This window comes from Kogia breviceps (assembly GCF_026419965.1).
Source record: "Kogia breviceps isolate mKogBre1 chromosome 20 unlocalized genomic scaffold, mKogBre1 haplotype 1 SUPER_20_unloc_2, whole genome shotgun sequence".
Classification (NCBI taxonomy): domain Eukaryota; kingdom Metazoa; phylum Chordata; class Mammalia; order Artiodactyla; family Physeteridae; genus Kogia; species Kogia breviceps.
The window spans coordinates 282501-305000 of record NW_026711568.1 but is presented as its reverse complement, the minus strand read 5'-3'; positions in this window follow the sequence as shown (position 1 = coordinate 305000).

Below are 22500 nucleotides of genomic sequence, written 5' to 3'. Positions count from 1 at the left end.
TAGATCGTGGGCCAGAGGCCAGGGGGGCGGGGGATGGTAGCCCCTCTACGTTTTTGTGTCCCCCCCCCCCTCTTTTTTTTTTAATGAGGCTTTTAAAATCGTTCATTCGTTCATTCATTCGATTCCGTGCAGTGGAAGGATGGACACTTAACCACTAGACCGCCAGGGAAGCCCCTAGCCACGTTAGCCCTCATCCATGGTTTTTAGGAATGCTACCATTCATCTGACTGGATGGACTTGAAAGATCCATCGGAGGTTCCAGAACCTGGGTCTCTTGGCAAGGGCGTATCATTTTCCAGATGGAAAGGACTATGCCAACGATGTTCTCAGAATGAATGGAGTGTGCAAAGAGGTAGAAAGAGAGGTTCCCGAACGGCGGTGGGGGGTGGGGGGGAAGGGCCAACCACCTCGTCTCTTCCTCCGCAGCGCTGGGTGGGGCTGGCAGACTCCCTTCTTCTCATGGCACTGATTTGATCTCCACAGCTCAGAAAACACGTGCAAACACTCAGAAGATACCCAAGCACAGTGTCCTTTACCTGGCTCCCAGTCGCTGGCTCTCGGCCTCTATCTGTCTCTGTCTCTGTCACTCGCTCTCTGTCTTTCTCTCTCTCCTTCTCTGGCTCTCCCAGCCCCCCACCCCTGCTCTTCCTCCCACTCTTTCTCTCTTTCCTGCCCCCCTCCTCTCTTTCTCTCTTTCTCTCTCCCTCCCTCCCTCCCTCCCTCCCTCCCTCCCTCCCTCCCTCCCTCTCCCTCCCCCTCCCTCCTCCCTCCTCCCTCCCTCCTCCCTCCTCCCTCCCTCCCCCCCCCACCCCCACTCCTCCCTCCCTCCCTCCCTCCTCCCTCCTCCCTCCCCCCCCCCCTCTCTCTCTCTCTCTCTCTCTCTCTCTCTCTCTCTCTCTCTCTCTCGTCTCTCTCCCCCTGCCCGCCTTCCTCCCCTCCCTTTCTCCCTTCCTCTCTTTCTCTCTCCCTCTCCCTCACCCATCCCCACTCCCCCCCCCCCATCCCCGGTCGGTCATGTGGCATCCTCATTTTCCACGAGAAGTCAGGAAGCCGGAAGCGATGTTGGACTGATGTTCGCATGCTACGGAATCCCCCTTCCCCGGGGATAGCTGCGCTGCTGAAGGGGATAGCCGCGTTGCCTCTGGCGGGCCGTGGCGGGTGGCGATGGTGTCTTTTCTTCTGTATGGATAGAAATGATTTGAAGAGGAGGCAGGATGGGCCTAGGTCCACTGACTCACACCAAGGCCCTTTGGGAGCTTTTCAGTGAATCGGGACGGAACATTGCTCTCCGTGCGGGGAGGGAACCGGGATGGGGCACCCCGAGATGGACCGCTTTGGCACACACGTGAGTTGGAATTTCAGGCGCTTCGGACGCGACGGGTGGGCTACCGGGACGCTCTGCCGCTCTGCCTCCCCGCCTCTCCCTCCCTCTTCTTCCTGACCTGAAAGGAGGACCAAAATCTTCCTCCTCCAGAAGCTCAAGCTCAAAGCTCAAGCTCAAGCTCAGAGCCCGCCGTTTCGTTTCGAGTCAGTGAATTCTGGCTTGGGCTTCTCCTGCGTGTGTGTGTGCGTGTGTGTGTGTGGTGGTGGTGGTGGTGGGGGGGGGGGGGGGCACAGTGCACGCGTCCCCCGGCCGTGGGTTGCTCTCTTCTCGAGCTGTCTCTTGGGGACAGGAACTTCTCAGGCGACAACTCAGAAGGATCGTGGAGGGAACATCGTTTTTCCTCCCTCTCCCACGACTGATCGATGCGGACGTACACACGGGAATCTCGCGCCCCCCTTCCCCGCCCCAACTGAGAGGAGTCACCGGTACGTGGACATCCTTGCGGTCACAGACGCTCTCCGTGGCTCTTCTATGTGGCCGGGCTCCCTGGCCTTCCTTCACCGCCCCCGCCCACCCCCCGATGAAGTTGCATCATCGTTCGTAGTGTCAATGCTGTGAGGAGATAAGCTTTTCGAAATAAAATTCTCCCCGCCTTTCCTTCCCAAGGGCACCGTGAACACCTACCTACCTACTCTCGTGTGCAGTGCTTATGGACCCAGCTGGAGCAGAGGACCCTCTCCGACACACCCACGGACTCACTTGCTCCGAGTCGTCGGGGAGAGGGTGTTTGGTTCTGTGTTTTAAACTGGTGGGCCGATGACACGTCATCTCCTAGGAAGCCACCGGGTTCACCTCACCGGTTCGGGTTCGGTGGCGTGAAGTACATTTACATCCTCCTTAGGTTTGACTCTGAAAGTCTTGGGGCCCTGAGTAGGACGCCCCCAAATGTGCCTCCGTGGCGTACGGATGTTTTGGAATTAGAGTGACAACACCACACCGCGAGAGGGACGCTCTGACTCTCCTTTACTTCTCCCCTCTGAAATCGGGAAGAAAATCTCTCACGTGAAAGGGGAGGGGGGCGGGCGGGAGGTGTAGGGATCACGACGAACTGAACTGAACTGAACTGCTTTCATGTCTCCTGAAATGTTCACGAATCATCTAAGTAGGATTGCTCATGACAAACAGAGGACATAGGTGTGGACGAGATAAGAATGTTTAAGGGGAACTTTCCCCCCAGTGCTTGTTTTCTGTAGGCCGACTTCAAGATTTTCCAGCATCTCTGGTCATCTCTGGGCTTACAGCTTGGCTAAGTGCCATGACAGGGTGAAATCTCAGCGAGTGTCTACATCATCGCCACATAAGATAAAATACTGAAACGTTCATGGCTCCACAAGTCTGAGGGTCTCCCTTCTTTGGACCTTTTACGGAGGAGAGACTGAGCATGTTCGGTTCCACGCCTAGCTAGATCTTGTGCTTTAGGGAAAGACTGTACTAGGTAGGAGCCTTGACTTCTACACAGTATTCCATGTTCACGCTGCTCACTGCGGTTGGCTTCCTTACTTTCACTGAAGGAAAAAAAAAAAAAAAAAGAAAGAAAAGAAAAAAGACAGTGTCCAAGGACGAAGCATTGTAAAGAAGGAACGTGTGTGGTCCTTCTTTAAGGACCTGAACCTGATGTCGCCATCCTCATGGGAGGAAGAGGACTTTTTTTTTTTTTTTTTTTTTTTTCCGGGGGGTGGGGGGGTGGGGGGGCGCGCGGGTGGAGGCAAATTAGGAAGTATGGAGATGAGGTTTGGGGGAAGGAGCGAGAGGTTTTAGTCCTAAAGGTAGTCATTTCTCAATGGGAAAGAAAGAAATCAAGGGAAAAGCTAAAAATGGGCACAGACGATTGGAAAAGGCGTGTGAAGAAAAGAGGCTTTCGAAAGGAATCAGATCTGTGGTCAGGACTGGATGAGGATGGATACAAAGACAGAAATGACTTTTCACATCAACATTGAAACCAGTGCCAAATTAAGATTTAGTTGCCTCTCTCTGTTCAAAGGACCAGGTTTGGGTTTAGGGTTTGGGTTTTTCTTCTATCGGTCTGCTCTGTCCATCATGAGAGATTAGATTAGATTAGGAAAGGATCTTTTCCTTTATCTTTAAGGAGGAGAAAGAAAGAAAGAAAGAAAGAAAGAAAGAAAGAAAGAAAGAAAGAAAGAAAGAAAGAAAGAAAGAAAGAAAGAAAGGAAGGAAGGAAGGAAAAGAAAGGAAGGACGGAAGGACGGAAGGAAGGAAGGAAGGAAGGAAGGAAGGACGGAAGGAAGGAAAGAAGGAAGAAAGAGAGAGAGAGAGAGAGAGAGAGAGAGAGAGAGAGAGAGAGAGAGAGAGAGAGAGAGAGAGAGAGAGAAAAGCTTATGTCTTTGTCAAAAGTCATCACTTATTTTCTAGGCTGCCTTTATCAGGTCTCGGAGGACTCACATCGACTTCGTCCTCTCGATAGTCAAAGAACCAGGTCTGGCTCAGAACTGAAAAAGAAGCTTCTCTCTCTGCCTAGCAAGTCTTTCCTTGGGATGCTGGTGACATGCCTAAGGAAGCACTGTTTCACGGTGACCTATCATCTGATGAAGTGCCTTACGATCTTTTGGATATTTTGGACACACTTGCCCCCAAATTGAAGGACCGATGAAGTCCTTTGGACTTAGAGATAGGATCCAGGAGGAGAGGGCCCTCCAAGTAGCTCAAAAAATGTGTTCTCTCTCCTGAGAAATGAGAGAGATGAAACTGACTAAGTTTCTTGGGGAGGTTCGATGACACGGGAAGCGTTGTCCAAAGAGGAAGGAACGACGTGAAGTCTTCTTTGGCTTGTGTCTGTACACCGATGTGTTCTAACGGTTCCAGAAATGATGGGATCTTTCTTCCCGGAAGTCTTCTCTGCCCTGGCATAAAGGGCTGTCTGTCGTCGTCAAAATGGAGGCTCACACGAAAGGGACTGTACCCAGTATCACGGAGATGTTCTAACCGACTTTCACGCCGAGGCGGCAACAACAGCCCGTTGAAAGATGGTGGGGGTGGCGGGGCACACGTGGGTGGAGCAAGTCCATTCTGTCCTTTCAGCATCCGGTCGGGGCTATGGCAGACGGGAGACGAGACGAGACGAGACGAGATGAGACGAGACGAGACGAGACGAGACGAGACGGCGGCCCAGCCGGTTGCTCCCTGGCCAACCTCCCCCCTGCCCCTCCCCTTGCATTCCTTCACCCGCCCATCCCACGGTGTCTTGAAGAGGAGTCCGATTGTCAATAGACGTGGGCAGGAAGATTTTCTACGGTCTACCGGCAACGGGAACGGCGACGTCTGACCTCTCGTGCTTGTAACCCTGGGGGGTGGGGGTGGGGGTGGGGGGGAACGTTTTTCTCTCTGGAAAGAAAACCTCCTCTCTCTGGATCCTCGGACCCCCAGCCACTGGACTTCATTCCACTGCCACTTATTTATTTATTTATTTTTGTGGGATGCGGGCCTCTCACTGTTGTGGCCTCTCCCGTGGCGGAGCACAGGCTCCGCGGCCATGGCTCACGGGCCCGGCCGCCACGCGGCGTGTGGGATCTTCCCGGACCGGGGCACGAACCCGTGTCCCCTGCATCGGCGGGCGGATCCTCAACCACTGCGCCACCGGGGAAGCCCTCCACTGCCACTTCGTAGGGGTCATCCAAACATTCTTGTGACCGTGGCTATGTTTTCCGTGTGGGTTGAGGTCTTCCCTCACCGCAAGCCTGATGTCCTCACCGTGGCACAGAGACTGTTAAAGAAACGAAATGTGCTTGCCGCCTGGGGTCTGCCTTCCACAGGCTTCCGGGTGATCAGATCGAGGCACCCCTTTCACTGGGCAAATCCTACAATTCTTCACAGAAGCTCTTGAAAACTTTTTTGGAACCGGCACTCGTCCAGTCACGCTCAATCATCAGGCAGGGCCGGCAGAACCGATGGAAAAACTGGACTCCAAGAAGAGCAAGAATGACTTCCATGGGGTTGAGTGACCTGAGGAGGAGGAGGAGGAGGAGGAGGAGGAGGAGGAGGAGGAGGAGGAGGAGGAGGAGGATGTGTATGACTACTTGTGTAAAATGGGACTGACTGGGGAAGCGGGGGATACTTAGGGGGTTGGGTGGGATGAACATATACACATTACTGTACATAAAATAGGGAATCAACAAGCATCTCCTACTATAGAGCACAGGATACTCTACTCAATACTTTGTAATAACCTATGAGAGAAAAGAATCTGAAAAAGAATCTTTTCAAAATTATTTATTTATTTATTTATTCATCCATTCATTCATTTATTTATATTGCGGTATGCGGGTCTCTCACTGTTGTGGCCTCTCCCGTTGTGGAGCACAGGCTCCGGACGCACAGGCTCACGGGCCTAGCTGCTCCGCGGCATGTGGGATTTTCCCGGACCGGGGCACGAACCCGTGTCCCCTGCATCGGCAGGCGGACTCTCAACCACTGCGCCACCGGGGAAGCCGCTAAAATATATATGTGTAGATATAGATAGATAGATAGATAGATAGATAGATAGATAGATAGATAGATAGAGATTATAAAAATCTCTGTCTCTCTGTCTCTCTGTCTCCGTCTCCGTGTCTCTCTCTCCTCTCTCTCTCTCTCTCTCTCTCTCTCTCTCTCTCTATATATATATATATATATATATATATATATATATATATACATACATACATATATATATATATATACATATATGAGAGAGGGAGGGAGGGAGAGAGAGAGAGAACTGAATCACTGTGCCGTATACCTGAAACTAACACGACATTGTAAATGAATTATATTTCAAATATTTTTAAAAAAAATCTGGAAAAAAAAAAAAGAGAGGGAGTGGGATTAGGACTGATGGTTAAATCTTTTGTTTTCCACATACAAGGGAAACAGAAACAAACAAGGAAAACCCAAGTTTCTTTTTTTATTTTTAAAGATGGATATCCATTTGGTAACTTATACCTCTGTCAGCAGGATGGAATCACTGATCTTTTTCTCCTTACCTTCCTTAATTCAGAAACTCTCAGTGAGGCTTCTTATTTCCTTGGCGATACAGCTATTTGCATACGTTACCTGGAGGCCAAAATTATGTTTCCATGAGACAGGGATACACACTTCTGGATATGAAATTCTGGTGCTACTCGTTTCCCTTAGGGTGTTGTTCTTAACCTGAAAACGGGACTGCATCCCGAAGTTTTGTGAGTTCCCTTCAATCTCTGGCTACGACTCTCTCCATGAATGTTGGCCATTTTCTCCCACCCTTTTGGCTTGGCATCACTGAGGCCTAAAACGGCCTTTTGCCTGAAGCCCTGCAGACGGAAGCTAGAGAACTTGATGAAAACCTTAGAGAAACGGCCACAACGGCTCCTATGGAAAGAATCCTCGTGCCTGTTTCTGTGAGAGCCACTCCGAAATTTGAACCAAACACCCGACGACATCATCAGAGGTATTTCAAACTTCTAAAGTTACTTCGACCCTGACATCTAGAAATCTCCTTCACACACACACACACACACACACACACACACACACACACACACACACACACGAGTCACCAGCTCAGCTTTAATATGTTCCAAGGAACTTTCAGAGGAGGGAACTGTTGAGCTCCCAGAGTAGGCCGCCCCAAAATGTGCCTCCATGCTCTATTGATTATTTTGAATTCAAGTGACAAGAACCGGCCAGCACAAGAGGGACACACTGGCCCTCCTTTCTGTCCTCCTGCGGAGGAAGATCTCAAGTGAAGACATCTGCTTCCACACATGTCCATGATTCTCAAATGGTGTAGTGGGGTTTCCAGGGTCAGGAAAAGGAGGGGACACCTTTTGCCTGGAGAAAAGGCCTGTTTCTCACACGTCCTCCTCCCGTCACCTCCTCTCTCCCTCCTTCCCTCCCTGCAGTTTGGAGGGGGCAGCCTGAGGGTGGCGAAATTGGGGAAAGAAAAGAGAAAAAGCCATTCATTAAAGAGAAGCTCGAGGCAAAGTCAAAGGCTCCGACCTGACCGGAGAGCTTTCTGCATTTGAATCGAGCGATTGAACGAGGCCCTGCGGAATGAATCGTCCGGACCTCCCCTCCCCCGCTCCTGGCAAAGGTCAGTCCAAGGGGACTTAGGAAGGAGCTCTGGAGAAGGAACGGGGGTGGGGGTGGGGGTGGGGGCGGGACCAACAGACAATAGCCGCTGCCTGCCTGCCTGCCTGCCTGCCTGCCTGCCTGCCTGCCTGCCGGGTTGAGGCCTGAGGGCTGAGGGCCACGCCGCCTCCTGTAACACAATCCCTTCCAGGAAACTGCTGTGATGACTATGTGGCAGTGAATCATCAAATCCGAACTCTCTTGGCCTATTTCTGCAAAAGGCCCGAGTCTCAGCTATGACAGATTCTCTGGATTTCTTCGCACATGGACTGACCCGCACCCTCCCATTCTGTCAGATCCTCCTTTGTACACACACCTCCACTGGAAGGGCTCTTTGGCCTCGTCCAGAAAAAGAACAAGCAAAAACAAACACACAAACAGACTGAAATGATGTGTCGGTATTTATTGGAAAGAAACACGCTCCTCTCACATACTTGAGGGCAGGAAGCGGAAGGCAGGTTCTCGGCCGGAGGGGGACGGGAAACCTGAACCGACGTCGGTCAGCGGGCCGCCCCCCCCACCCCCCTTCTCTCCCACGTCACGTGGGCGTCCCTGCCCTGCTGTTGATATTTCACTTGGGAAACTTCTGTAGGCCGGCCGAGATGCCAGCTTGCTGTCCTGCTGCTTCATGTCCATCTATCTCTGTCAGCCATGCCCAAAAGGCACGTGAAATCATGGAGAGCAAATAGCACACCCAGAGCTCTCTCTCTCTCTCTCTCTCTCTCTCTCTCTCTCTCTCTCTCTCTCTCTCTCTCTCCCCCCCCCCCCGTGTGTGTGTGTGTGTGTGTGTGTGTGTGTGTGTGTGTGTGTGCGCGTGTGTGTGTGTTTGGATTTCCCAGGAACCTATGAGGGAGCAAAGGGAGGGCTGGGTGAAGGAATCCTGGGTGCCTGTCATCGCACACCCTGCAGAGCACCATTTATTTCCATCTCCATATCTGAAAGACACTTAGTCCTCATTTCAGCAACTTGATGGTGATTCCCCTTCTAAATACATGACAAAACCTATGAAGTACTGGACTCATTGAATCTGTAGCTGCTAACAGGGTCCAGGGAGTTTTCAATCAATGGCAGGAAAAGAAATGATCCTGAACATAAAACTGCCAAGAATTCCTATGGATGGAGTTATCGTGGACCGACCACTGGTGAGACGTGCCATGGGGGCTCGCGTTGGACAGACTGGAATGGGATAGGTAGAGCCAGTCATCCCATGTTTTACCTCGAGCTGCAGAAGCAGAGAATATCATCTAAAAGCCTACCTTCATGGTATCTCAGTGCTCAGGGCTCTTCCTTCTCAGGGATCTTGTGTTCTGTAGGGATAATTCACGTGCTGGGGCAGTAGGTTCCCAGTATCATCTTGTGAAATGGATTAAATGATGTCTTCCTTTTGAAAAGATAAAGACTATTTGGAAAAGTTATTAACAGTGAACGCGTGACGTTATCCTCTCTGATCTATAAAGTAGAGTTGACCGTTGAACCACCAACATGGAGGGTTACGGCTGCCGACCCCGACCCCACGCGCTGTGAGCGTCCATGGATAACTTCACACTCAGGGCCCTGTATCTGCGCTTCCACCTCCGGGGACTCAGCAACCGACCACAGATCCTGCAGTGCCATAGTGCACACCTATGGAAAATATCCACCTATGAGTCACACGCACACGCACACACACACACACCCACACACACACCCACACCCCCACACACCCACACACATCACCCCCACCGCCCCCCCACAGACACACACTTCACAGTGCTGTTGGGCAACGGCCCTAGCACAACCTGAGAGCCTTCGTGGTATTCGGACTCCATTACCTTTGGTGTGTGTGTGTGTGTGTGTGTGTGTGTGTGTGTGTGTGTGTTCGTGTGTTCTTTTACCTTTAGTTTTGAGGACAGAGGTAGGGCCGAAAAGAGGTGAGCAAAGCCTTCCCCTGGAACCTGAGGAGGTGTTTAAGGGTTCTGGTTGGCAGATCACCAGTGTGCTGAGTGCCAGGTCCTGGGGACAGAGCTTCTCGAAAGAAAGAATGTGCTTCTTTGTGTCTTGGTGACCTGCCGACCGACCGACCGACCGACCGACCCTGGTGGGATGTGGAGCCCATCCGTGGGAAGGGCCCTTCTCGCCTGGGTCTCGGGAGGATCCTGGGTGCAGAAAGCTCCGCCCTCTACCTTGTATTTTGCCCGTGGAGTGGAGTTGGACGGTGTTTCTAAAGACTCACGCCGGGATACCAGGTTCTGCCGATTCCGGGACCGAAATAGGTCCTGCTCCATCCCCTCTCTCCCTCTCCCCTCTACTGCCTTCGTTCAGGCTCGCACCTCACCGGTCTCTGTCCTGGCTGGGCCTCTGACGACCCTGCCGGCCTCTACCCTGGCCCCTGCTCCCTTGGTTTCCGTGCCGCGTAGAGAGCCATGGTCCTCAAAAGGCAACTGGTCACCTTCTCCCTTTTGTGGAGTCAGTCCTGGCATGGCTCCTCCTGGCCTGGACGTTAACATCACGTGCAACGACTGACAGACTGTGTCCTTCCTCCCGGCCTGATCTTCTACAGGCTCCCCGCCGAAAAGGGGGGGTAAAAGTCCGCGTGTCTTCCCAAAGTTGAAGATTGGACACGCCTGCCTGGCCGATCGATTCCTAGCTCCGCCACTTGGGAAACCTACTGGATCTTCTGTCGAGACCGCAGAGACATCTTCCTTCGCGGTGCGGTCGTCGGCAGCGGTTCTCTAAGCCGGCCCCGACCGTGTCGGAAAGATGTGTCCCTCCGCCTGTCGAGGACCCGACGAGAGTCAGATACCTTAAGCTCGGTGACTTCCCTGCTGTCTCCCTTTCTGTGGCACAAGCCCATATCCCTGGGTGAGCCCTGTCTTCGCGTGGGCGTGACTTGGCACCACGGTCCGGAGGTCGTGGTGGAAGATCGTGTGCCCACGAAGAAGAGATCCTTGCTCCCGGGGGGGGGGGGGGGGGGGCGGGGTACGTGGACTCTGGGCATCTAGCGTCCATCTTCTCCACGTTCTTCTGAACCCTGCTCTCCCTCTTTCCGCCCCACAGCTCGCCTGATGGTTCGTGGGGAGATGACATCCCAGCCGGCGAGAGCCAAATGATCTTCCCAACGCACGAGAAAAGGAGAGGCGCGGGCCCGGATCCGTCTTAATTTTCTATGCCTAAGAATTTCTAAGAGTTCTCATCCTCCTTTGGCATCGCCCGCGCCCCCCACCCACCCACCCCCCCCTCACCCACCCCCACTCACACCCCCCCCCCCCCCACACACACACACACACTCCGCACCCCCGCCAGAGTATAGTTGCTTTTTCAGATTGCCTCTCTTTGCTCAGATCCAACAGAAGAGATGTTAGGTTCGGACGCTTCTCTGGGTCTTTCTTTGTTTTCTTAGGAGGGCTCCCCGTGTCGCATGAAACTCAGAAGAAATACATGCGTAAGCTTCTCTCCTTGTGAGTCTGTTATAACACGTGGAAGATCATTTAAAGATCCGGAGGAGGCAAACTAGGATTCACGCACCCAAAGTGGAGCCGGGTGGCCGGTGGGAACGGGGTTCCAGGTGCCTTCCTGTTTGGGGGAGGGGGAGATCTCCCCCTCTACCCCTCTTGAGTTCCTGTGGCTGGACTCATTCTAAAATGGGCCCGATGGGCTTCCCTGGTGGCAAAGTGGTCGAGAGTCCGCCTGCCGATGCAGGGGACACAGGTTTGTGCCCCGGTCCGGGAGGATCCCACGTGCCGTGGAGCAGCTAGGCCCGTGAGCCGTGGCCGCTGAGCCTGCGTGTCCGGAGCCTGTGCTCCGCGACGGGAGAGGCCACAAGAGTGAGAGGCCCGTGTAATGCAAAAAAATAAAAATAAAAATAAAGTAACATGGGCCCAAGGCGCGGAGAGACGAAGGTGTGTGGGGGGAGCGGGGTGACCTTTCCTTTCATTCGAGGGCTGAGAAGTGGCTGAAGCGGGCGGCGTCTCTCCTGCTCAGACCGAGGAACGAACGGTACATGGGTGAGACAGACAGGGAACCGGACCGAGAGACTTAGGTTTTGGGGTGTGCCGTGAGCGAACGAGCGAGCGAAGGAAGAAGCTAAACAGAGCTCGGGTTTGCGGTGGTCCGCAGTGTTTGTCTCCGAAGGTTTCTCGGGCCCGAATGCCCTAATTTGCCGATCGCGGCGGCGGCCTCCTACCTCCAGAGGCAGGGAGTGCACCTTTCAGCCGAGAGATGGATGTCTCGCTTTCAGGGAGACACAGAGGAGAATCCCAGTGTCCCTCGGACAAACGTGGCTGCTTCTGGAGTCCCCCTTCGCTCAAAATCGTCAATGTGCCACGGAGGCCCGTTTTGGGGTGGCCGATCCTGGGCCCAACACCCTTCTCACGGAGAACAGGAATGGTCAGAATGGACGGTATCAAAGTCCAGGGCGCCACCAGCCTGTTTCAAAGACCTATCTGCCAGCAGCAGCTGTTAGCTGTAACCTCGTACTTTCCGAGTCCCCTCCACATACCCCCCCCCCGCCCCACCGCCGCCGCCGCCCCCGCCGCCACTTTGCCATCTTGGCCAATCCCAACGGATCCTCGCTTCACGAGCACCCTTACTGCTTGCCAGCTTCAGGGTGAACAGATCAGGTCGGCCGGCGGGGTGGTGGTGGTGGTGGTGGTGGTGGTGGTGGTGGTGGATCACGGTGGATGAATAGGAGGAGCGGAGAGGACGTGTAAGGCAGGGAATCTCTCCAAAGGTGGGCTCTTGGTGGGACGGAAACAAACGTTTTCTGTTTTCTTTTCTTTTCTTTTCTTTTCTTTTTTTTTTTTTTTTTTTTTTTTTTGTGGTACGCGGGCCTCTCACTGTCGTGGCCTCTCCCGTTGCGGAGCACAGGCTCCGGATGCGCAGGCTCAGTGGCCGTGGCTCATGGGCCTAGCCGCTCCGCGACATGTGGGGTCTTCCCGGACCGGGGCACGAACCCGTGGCCCCTGCATTGGCAGGCGGATTCTCAACCACTGCACCACCGGGGAAGCCCGGAAACAAACGTTTTGAATAGGGCACTGCCTGAGATTGGGTGAATCGGAGGGACCTCTACGGGGCCCCCCCCACCCCCTCCCCACCATGAAAGGGCCCCACACAAGCCTGCCCTTTTTACCCCAGTTGAAAACCCTCTCTAAAACCAGAAGGCCAAAAGAAGAATGACCGTGAGAGATCTGACCGGCCATCGCTTGGGACAACAGTGAGGCCAGTGAACCCAGTGAAAAGTGGACAGAGGGGCCTAGGTCCCTTGGCTCGACCCCTTCGCTGAGAAGCCAAAGCCTTTTACACGGGGATGAGCTTTTGCACACTTAGGTTTCTTCGGCCGGTGCAACGTTCACGAAACACGCCAAAGGAAGATGATCGAACGATGGACGTGTTTGTTGTCTGCCTGAGCCCACACGATACGAAATAGAAACTGGGGGAGGGTGTGTGTGCTGATGTTCGGGGTCTGGTGGGAGAAATCCTGGAGGGTTTTTGCCCTTAGGGTGCCTTGGTCTGGGGTTGACTTGTGTGCACTGAGAAAGAGGGCCGTTATTGAAGGCGCTGTGCAGATTTTGGACACCCTGATCCATGGAACCCTGAAGTTTGGGAACCTAGAAATCTTTTGGTCTGCATTTGAGTTGGAAATCATCTCCTCGACAGAAAGAAGTACATAGAAGGAGGAGGAGGAGGAGGAAGAGGGGGAGGGGGAGGGGGAGGGGGAGGGGAAATGGAATTGCATGAGCAGATCAGCCCTGGGGGCCTGAGTCTCAGACACACACAGACACACACACAGACACACAGACACAGACACAGACACAGACACACACACACACACACACACACACACACACACACACACACACACACGAGGCTCGCGGGAGTAAAAGAAGATGAACTTTTCCTCTGTGGACACCCACCCACGACTATACCTAGTTGTCCCAAGACGAGAAGCTCAGCTGTACATTGAACCCTTATCTGTTCCTGTGCTTTCTTGCCGAACATTCTCATGCGCTTCTTTCCCCTCGTGGAAGCACTTGGTATTCCCCACAGGTAGCCACCGTGGAACCAGCTGCTGATGATCCAAGAATTTGGAGGATTTCTGGAAATGATCAGTGATCCCGAGACAAACTCTCCCTTTCGTGATCCAAGCAACTCGGGGGGTGGGGGGGGTGGGGCTGCCTCTCACCCCCACCCCACCCACCGCCTTCTCCCTTGTGTACAAGCTATCTCTTTTAATTAAAAAAAAAAAAAAAAAAAAAAAAAAAAAAAAAAAAAAAAAAAAAAGTTTTGCCGTGCTAGCCTTAGAAGCCTTGTGGAAACGACCTTCATTTTTCTGGTACTGCTGTGCCAGAATCTGGAAAGGGCCTGGTAACAGGTACTGTATGTCTGTAGCTCCCTTCTAGAGCTGGCCTGTTTCTGCGTAGGGATCCGAGTGCCGCAATGAACTTGTGAGAGAGCTCTCTTGAATGGCTTAGAAGGGAGCACTCCGGAATTCAGTCCACTAGAAAGGGAAGGGACCCAAAGGTTTTAGGCAAGTTCAGGTGGTGATCTAGGCTGAACCCTTCAGCCGAGAATAGCCAAGGTCAAGGTATGGGTTTTATGAAACTAGGCATGTCTTTAGCGTGATCAGCGTTCGAGGTCATCCTTTCCTTCTATCTACGTCGACCCCAAATCCAGTAAGTTCACGGGAGTGAACCAGATTCGTCGGCAAGAAAAAGAACTTGGGGATGATGGCTGACATCATCGTCTGAAGTCTCAGGAAGTGTTCACGGGCCATCTCGTCGTCATGGGATCTCGAACAAGTGATGTCGATAGCTCTAGGTGCAGGAACTCCTTAAGAAGCGTTATGTTTTGTGGTATGTCTACTTAAAAACAGTCTCGCCCAGACCTTTTGGGTCACTTTAGAAACTTCAGAGTTGGCATAAGTGGAATGATGGGGAATTCGTGGAATGTCTGGATCCTTTCCAAAGATAACCTATGGAAACGTTCGTTCATGGCTCGACAAGTCTCAGTGGACCTACTTCTGTCTCCTTATTACAGAAAGACTAAAGATGTTTCGATGTATGAGTCCACACCTCTGGCATCACTCTGGGGAAAAGAAAACATTTTTAAAAAGTGACACTGTGTGAAAATGTATGCTGGTGAAATGGAATCATCCCTTTGCCAGTCCAGAATCACTGGTGTCACAGACGCCGTTCACCCTGGCTTCCTAGTTCCTGTTCATGACCGATTCAGGTTTCTGAGGGTTCCGAATTCTGATTGTCCTTTTCTTGTTTTCTTCTCCATTCGTGTCTCAAAGAACTTTACGTTCCAAAAATATTTTTTAACCTACCAAATCATAGATTGTCCGTTTGTCACAAAAACTTTTAGGTTGAGAGATCTTTTCTTTCTTCCTTCCTTCCTTTCTTCCTTCCTTCCTTCCTTCCTTCCTTCCTTCCTTCCTTCCTTCCTTCCTTCCTTCGTCCCTCCCTCCCTCCCTCTCCTCTCCTCTCCTCTTGTCTCCTCTCCTCTCCTCTCCTTCCTCTCTCTCTCTCTCTCTCTCTCTCTCTCTCTCTTTCTTTCTTTCTTTCTTTCTTTCTTTCTTTCTTTCTTTCTTTCTTTCTTTCTTTCTTTCTTTCTTTCTTTCTTTCTTTCTTTCTTTCTTTCTTTCTTTCTTTCTTTCTTTCTTTCTTTCTTTTTCTTTCTTTCTTTCTATCCCCCAAGTCTGTGCGTTGTGTTTCTTTCACTTTGTTCTGTTCCTAGGTACTAGGGATTTCTTTTAAATTCCATTAGCTTAAATAAGGGGCTTTGCATTTTTTGGCGAAAGCACCAGAAATGTATTTTCTCATTGAGTGTCGGAATGTTGTTTGCCGTGGATGAGGCAGGCTCTCCTTCTGCCAGATGACTGACGATTGGATGGAGGACAAGAGTACACGTGAGTAGGATCACGAACACTTACTGACGTTTCAGAGGACCTTAAATGAAAAACAGAGAAGCCTAGCCTCCCCCCTCCCCGCCCTGTAAAATTCGTCTGAAGTGGAGAGAAGACCTTGTTAAAAAATCATTTTGCTTTTCGTTCGATCCACATGGTGCGTGGATTTCCTAGCAGAAACTTAAGCGAGGTGTGTGTTCATCATTCAGCAGAATTCTAATTCTCTAGTTCTAAGGAAAACTACTCCAACGCTTGAGGAAGTCACCTTCCCGTGCAATCCTTAGGGAAAGCTCCCACCAAATTTAAGGATAGGAAATTTGGTTTGTAAACAAACGAGAGTCTTCATTTGGCGACCTTTGGTAGAAGTGGGGTGGGGGGGTTGTCTCACTTTCCATGGTTCCACTGTGCACACATGTCAATGACTAGGTGAAATCGCACCAAGAGCCTAACTACGTGTTTCAAATGTCAGTTTCCGCGATGGATGAACGGTAGCTGCGTCAAGTTCAAAGTCTGCTGCTTCCCGTTCGGTCTGCGGTGACTCCACCGATAACAAACGTGCGTGCCCCGTGTCCGGGGACCGATCCTCTTTCAGAGCCTGTCGGTGATTGCCTGGCGTGTATGTGTCTGTTTCCCAGGTCACACGCAGTGTGTCGTTGTGTTGCCCCCCGCCCCGGTCTGGTCTCCCCCGTCCATGGAAAATAAAAAGAAAGAATTGCCCGGGAACGACGAAAGTGCGGCTAAGAAACCCAAAATGATGACGCTGGGAGTCATCACTTGGATGGGGTTAGGAGACACCTGGGCATGCCTAGGACAACGCTGCCACCGTGTGAGAGACCAGCGCAAGGAGAGCTGAAGAAAACAAAGAAAAAAAAGGAGGAGGAGGAAGGGGAGGAGGAGGAGGAGGAGGAGGAGGAGGAGGAGGAGGAGGAGGAGGAGGAGGAAGAGGGTGGGGGGCGGGCGGGGGTGCGGGTGGGGGGAGGACAGGCTGAAGATGTCTCCAGGCGATGACGTTGGTGAAACCGTTCCCATTCAGAAAAGCACTTCCAGAGAAGAGAGTTCAGGACCCAGAGGGCACAAAGGGTTATCGTGTTGGAGGCTGATCTTCAGTTAGGGGAATAACAAGCAAACACACAAAACCTAGGACTGCTTATCCAGATGTAGAAAAGATACCACGCCAAGAAGGCAGGCAGGAGAGCAATGTTGAAGATTGCTGTTCCTAGGACCTTCCAAAATGAATCGGAGGCTTTCATGGCATGCTTTCTGTGACGGTCCACCACTCAATAAATCGTACTTTGGCTCTCTTTTTATTTCTCTACCTTTTAAATGGTGAGCGAGTAAGAGAGTTTTAAAATGTTTTGATAGGATTTTTTTTTTTTTTTTTTTTTTTTTTTTTTTTTTTTTTTGTGGTACGCGGGCCTCTCACTGTTGTGGCCTCTCCCATTGCGGAGCACAGGCTCCGGACGCGCAGGCCCAGCGGCCATGGCTCACGGGCCCAGCCGCTCCGCGGCATGTGGGATCTTCCCGGACCAGGGCACGAACCCGTGTCCCCTGCATCGGCAGGCGGACTCTCAACCACTGCGCCACCAGGGAAGCCCCCTGATAGGATTTTTGAATGTCGTGGGAGAACGGTATTTTCCCCCCGTGGATGAACAAGATTGCTTTTTCGAGCTTCACCTTTCACGGTCATTTTAGGGTCCTGAACTGCCCTGCCAAGTGAGCCCTGTGTGTCGCTGTGTCCCTTCAGAAGGGTTGGTGCTTGATGACATCATGATATCGAAATCTTGATGGTTGACTTACAGGACCACTGTTGGGAGTTTGTTTGTCGTCTTAATCTTCCTTACCTACTGCACTCACGTGACTGTCCACTCTTTGTCTCACTTCTCTCTCCGCACCCCCACCCCCCACCCCCCACCCCCCACCCGGTCCTTCTCTCATAGATATAGACGTACGGGCACAGAGAGCGCTAACAGTGCGTCCGTACCTATCTCTCCATCGTTACAGGTGTTGGTACAGATAGACATGTACATGTCGTCTTTACCCCCTCCGTGGGCACTTAGTGGAGTTGCTGGGTCGCATGGTAGTTTTCTGTGCAGTGTTTTGAGGGACTTCCTTTCTGTTTTCCATACTGCTGTCTTTTGTCGGAGAGCCGTTCTCTCACCCGCCGGGTGACATCTCTGAGTCCTCCCTCCGGCGTGCCACGGTGGTGGTGGTCTCTCTCAGCTTGAAAAATACGTGTTGGATCGGGAGGAAGGAGGCACTTTTTCTGCTTGTACGAACTTGCTGTCGCAACTCCAGATCCTGTGCCTGTCCGAATATCTTCGTCCAGAGAGATGCGTGTGTGCGCTTTTTTCGTTGCCCCGTTGAATTCTTTCACTAAAAGAGGTTTTCTGTTTTATTTCTGTTTGTTTTGTTGTTGTGTTTTGTTTGTTTGGTTTTTACTAAGAAAGTTGTGTTCTTTCTTTCTTTCTTTTTTCTTTTTTTCTTTTTTTCTCTTCTTCTTTTTTTTCTCTAATGAAAATGTTCTGTTCTGGCCTCCTGCCCACTTTTCTCACTGGGTCGCTTGTTTTCTGGAGGCTGAATTGTGTGAGGTCTTGGTCTGTTTTGGATAGGCTCCCCTGACGGGATGTGCTTGGGCTTGTCCTAGGCCTTTATACGTCCACGTCCACGTATACGTATGCCACAAGCGTACGTAATGTGTGTACGTATGCGATACGTGCACGCTTTTCTCTTTGTTTTAAAGGCCAGAGAAGTTCTACAGCTTGACTTCTTGGTTGGTATGGTTTGGTGTGGTCCTGGTGGGACTACGGTTCGCTGTCAGTACTCACCGCACTCCACACACACACGCACGCACGCACACGCACACACACGCTCACACACACTCGCACTCAGAGTGTTGCCTTGTGTCGACGTACCGGAACTCAGTTTCTTTAGTGGATGGCTATTGACTCCACCCTCGCCCCCTCCCCACCAGCCGCCCGCATTCCCCCAACCCCCGCCTCACCCGCCCCCACCCCCCCCACCCCCGCCCGGCCCGTGATGGATCGTGGTCAGTCCGTTATGAAATCCATGTTCTCGTGACCGCAAGTGCATTTTCCCCACCCTCGCAGCACCCATGTGTTGTCTTTGGACGAATTCCTGCGTTGTTCCCTGAGCGCTTGCCTGGTTTCGGTTTGCCAGTCCCCGACTTCCGTCCCTCTCTCTCTCCCTCCCTCCCTCCCTCCGTCCGTCCCTCCGTCCTTACATCCGTCCCTCCGTCCCTCCGTCCCTCCATCCGTCCCTCCCTCCTTCCCTCCCTCCCTCCCTCCCTCCCTCCCTCCCTCCCTCCCTCCCCCCCGTCCGGGCAGCCGGGGATCTTGCTCGTGCCCCTCTGGGCAACCCGTGCCGGGCGCCCCGGGCCCCGCCGGCGTCTCCGCGGGATTTCCCCCCCGCCCAGGAATCGCGTTGGGGAGCGCGTCTCCTCCGAGACAGCCTCCCGGCGACATCTCCCCGGCTTCCCCCGCCCCCCACCCCCCCACCCCCGTCTGCTGCCCGGGTCGCACCGTGTCGTGTCGTGCCGACCGGGGAGCTAGCTCCGAGATGGACGACACGGGGCCGCCGCGCCAGACGCCCGCCGCCTCGTCCCGGGCTGAGCTCGGGCGTTTGGGCGGCCCGGCGCTGCCGCCGCGTCCTCGGTGGCCGGCCGGCGACAGGGATCCGGCCCGGGGACGTTGGAGCCGGTTGTCGGGAGCCACCTGGCGGCCGCTTTTATATTGTCCCTTGTCTCTGGAGCTTCGGCGACCTTCGTGAGGGCTGTGAGTCGGCCGCCGGGCCCGAGGCAGAGTTCCGGCAGCCAGGCGACGCTGGTGGCCACTGTCCCGGTGGCGCCCAGGCGTGGGCGCCTCCTGCTGTCGCTTGAGATTGGGCGTGCAGGTCTATGAGGGTGTGACCGTCGCCGCGCTCTCGAGCCGCTCTGGGGGACCGCCTGGCCCGGTCGACCAGCATCCGTCCGCTCCCCTCCGGCCGCGGGGACCGACCCGGCCACCCGACACGACCTGGGCCGGGCCGCCGCGGTGGGAAGGGAGAGGGTCTTCCGCGCCCTCCGGAGCGCCTGCGGATGGGCGGTCGGTCGGGCTTTCTCCTGGCTCACCCTTTGGAGCGTTCATTCCCCGACCCCCCCCACCCTCCCTTCCTCTCTTCCGCGGTCCCCACAGCGCCCCGCTCCGGAAGGTGGGGGACCGGCCCGGGCCCGTGCGTTTAGGTTAGGCCGGTGGCGGGCGCGACGGGCTCGGTGGCGGGCGCGCGTGGGGCCCCTCCCGGTGGTCGGATTCTTTCTCACCGATGTTTGGCCGAGTCGGACTCGGGAGGTGGGGACCGGCCTGGGCCGCGAGGGGTGACCCGGAGAGACCGGCCCGGGCCCGGGCCCGGGTGCGGTCCCTCCCTCGTGGGCTCTGGTCGCCTGGGAGGCGCCTCCCGGGGCAAAATGTTTCCAAGTGCCCCTGGGTCCGTGGACGTGGACGGACCGGGCCTTGCTCGCGCGGGTGGCCGGGGAGGGCGCACCCGGCCCTTCAGCGTGCCCACGGGGGGTCCTGGTCGGCGGACTTTGAGTTTTTTCTCACCCTCCCTCCCCCGCCCCCTCTCCTCCACCCGCCGCGAGTCCCGGCCGGGGTGGGGGTGGGGACCGGCCCGCCCGAGCCGTCCTGGGTGGCCCGGATAGGGCGGCCCGGGCCCGGGCGCGGTCCCCCGTGGGGCCCGCTCGTCGGAGACGGCCGAGTGAGATATTTCTTTTCCTTTCACCAAGTCTTGGCCCGGAGACTCGGAGGGACCGGTACCTGCCCGTGCGGGTGAACCGGGGAGGGCGACCCGGCTCGCGGCCCTCTCCCACGTTTGCCCGCCCCGCTTGGCCCGCCCCCCCCCTCCCCCCCACCCCCCCCCCCCACTCCCCCCAAGCTCCTCGGGTCGACCAGATGGCCCCGAGAGCTCCGGGGCTGGTGTGGATGGGGAAGTGTTGGGGACAGGCGGCCGGACCGAGGTCCCGGGGACCCCCCCTGCGACGCGTGCGTGGGCCCCGCTGCCGGGCGCCGTGATTTTTTTCGCCCGAAATGGGCCTTTTTTGCCACCAGATAGGTGCTGACACGGTCTTCTCTGGCGTCTGTCGCTGAGGACTTTGGGAGTCTGGACGCGCGCAGGGTCCTGGGCTTTGGATCGCCGTCTGGTGGCCGAGCCGACCCTCGCCACTTGAGCCGCCCGCCTGGGCCTGCGCGCCGGCTCTCGTGTGTGTGTCCGGCTGACCCGACCCGCGGTGCCGCCTCCGGTCTCTGGCTCACCCGAGGGCGGCGGGGCGTTGGGTCTTCTACCCCGTGTGACTCCCCTCCCCGCCGCAGGCACCCGGTGGTGGCTGAGACGACGACCCCACCCCGCAGGCTCCGTGCCACGTGTCAGGCGTTCTCCTCACTCGCGGGGTCGTCGGCCACTTTTGCCTGAGAGGAGAAAAAAAAAAAAAAAAGAAAGAGGGGGTTTGGGGTGCCGCCGGTGAGGCCGAAGCAGGCTCCTCTGGTGATGGTCCTCGCTGTGCGTGCCCCTCCCCTTCGGGGCCTGGTGGTCCCTGGCTCTCTGGCATGACTGATCGATGTGGTGATGTCGCGCTCTCCTGGGCCGGGCCTTAAGGTCGCGCCAGACGAGGGACGGACGTTCTTGGCGAACGGGACCGCTCTTCTCGTTCTGTCCGCGGGCCTCCCCGCCTCTCTCCTCACGCTCTCCCGGCCTGTCGAGGGGTGTGGGGAAGGGCAGGGGTGGTGGTCCCCGGCCCTGACCTTCGGCCTCCCGCCCCCTGCCTCACGGCGTGGGTGGCGGGGCCGTGGTCCTCGGACGCAGCAGACGCTCTCGCTTCGCCTCCTCGGCGTGTTGCCCCCGTGGGCGGTCCTCCCCGCGTTGGTGGGGGGGTGCCGTCCCGCCGCTGCGCCGCGCGCCCCTGCCGGTGCGTGAGCGTGCCTCGTTCGATCCTCTGTGGTGCCCCTGGAGCGCTCCAGGTCGTCCCTCAGGTGCCCGAGGCCGAGCGGTGGTGTCGTTCCCTTCTCCCAGCGTGCTCCTCGGGGTCCCCGCCGCCGCGGTGGTGCGTCCCGTGAGTGGCTCTCTTGGGGGGGTCGAGACGGTAAGGGAGGCGTGCCTCTGTTTTCCCTCCCTCGGTTGGGGGAAACAGGGGCCGCCTCGTCGCGGTCGTCCTCCCACGGTGTTGCTGTGGCACGGGGGGACTGACTCGGGCCAGGCGAGCGTCCGCGTGTGCCCACCCTCCCCCCCCACGTGTGTGTGTGTTTGTGGCGGTCGGGGGGGAGGGGGTCGCACGCGGGCGTGGGTGGCGAGCGCGTTGGGCCGGGGCCTGTGAGAGAAGGGGGTCTTTCCGCCCCTCTCGGGCGTGCTCCCTCCTCTCGGGGCCCCCGATGGACGGGCCTGGGGGCGGCGGAGGTTGTGCCGGCTGTGGCCGCGAATGCTCCTCTGGGCCTCGTGCTTACCCATACCGCAGACCCCTCTCCCAAACCCCGCCCAGTCGTGGACTTTGGCGGCTCGTGGAGCGCCTCCGTGGGCGGGCCCGAAGGGGAGACGATGGGTTGGGGGGACGACGCCCCCTCGGTGAGGAAACCTTCTCTAGCGATCCGAGAGGGAGCCTTGGGGTACCGGACCCCCCAGCCGCTGCCCCTCCCGCGCGTGCAGTGGCCACGGTGTTGGCGACTGCCAGAGCACGTGGGCGGAGCCCCTCGCCTTCGCGGCGGGAGGGTTCTCTGCGCCGGCCCCGCGGTGGGGCCGGGCGCCGCTCTTTGCCTACCGCGGCCCGCGCCTCCCCCCTCTGAGTCGGGGGAGGGTCCCGCCAAGGCCGGGCGTCCGGCGCGGGGCCGCGCGTGCGCGTGCGCGTGCGTGTGCGTGCGCGTGCGGTGACACACCCCCCTCTCGGTGGCGAGGCCGAGGGGGGCGGGCGGGGACGCCCGGGCGTCCCGACGACTCCCTAGTCCCGCAGCCGCGAGGAGCCCGTCGCGCCTGCCCTCGCCGCGAGTCGGCAGCCGGTGGCGGTGTTGCGGGCACGGTGCGGGCCGCCTCGCTCGGGGGCGTTCACCCGGGGCGCGGGCCCCGGGGGTCGGACTCGGACGACGGCGGATCTGGC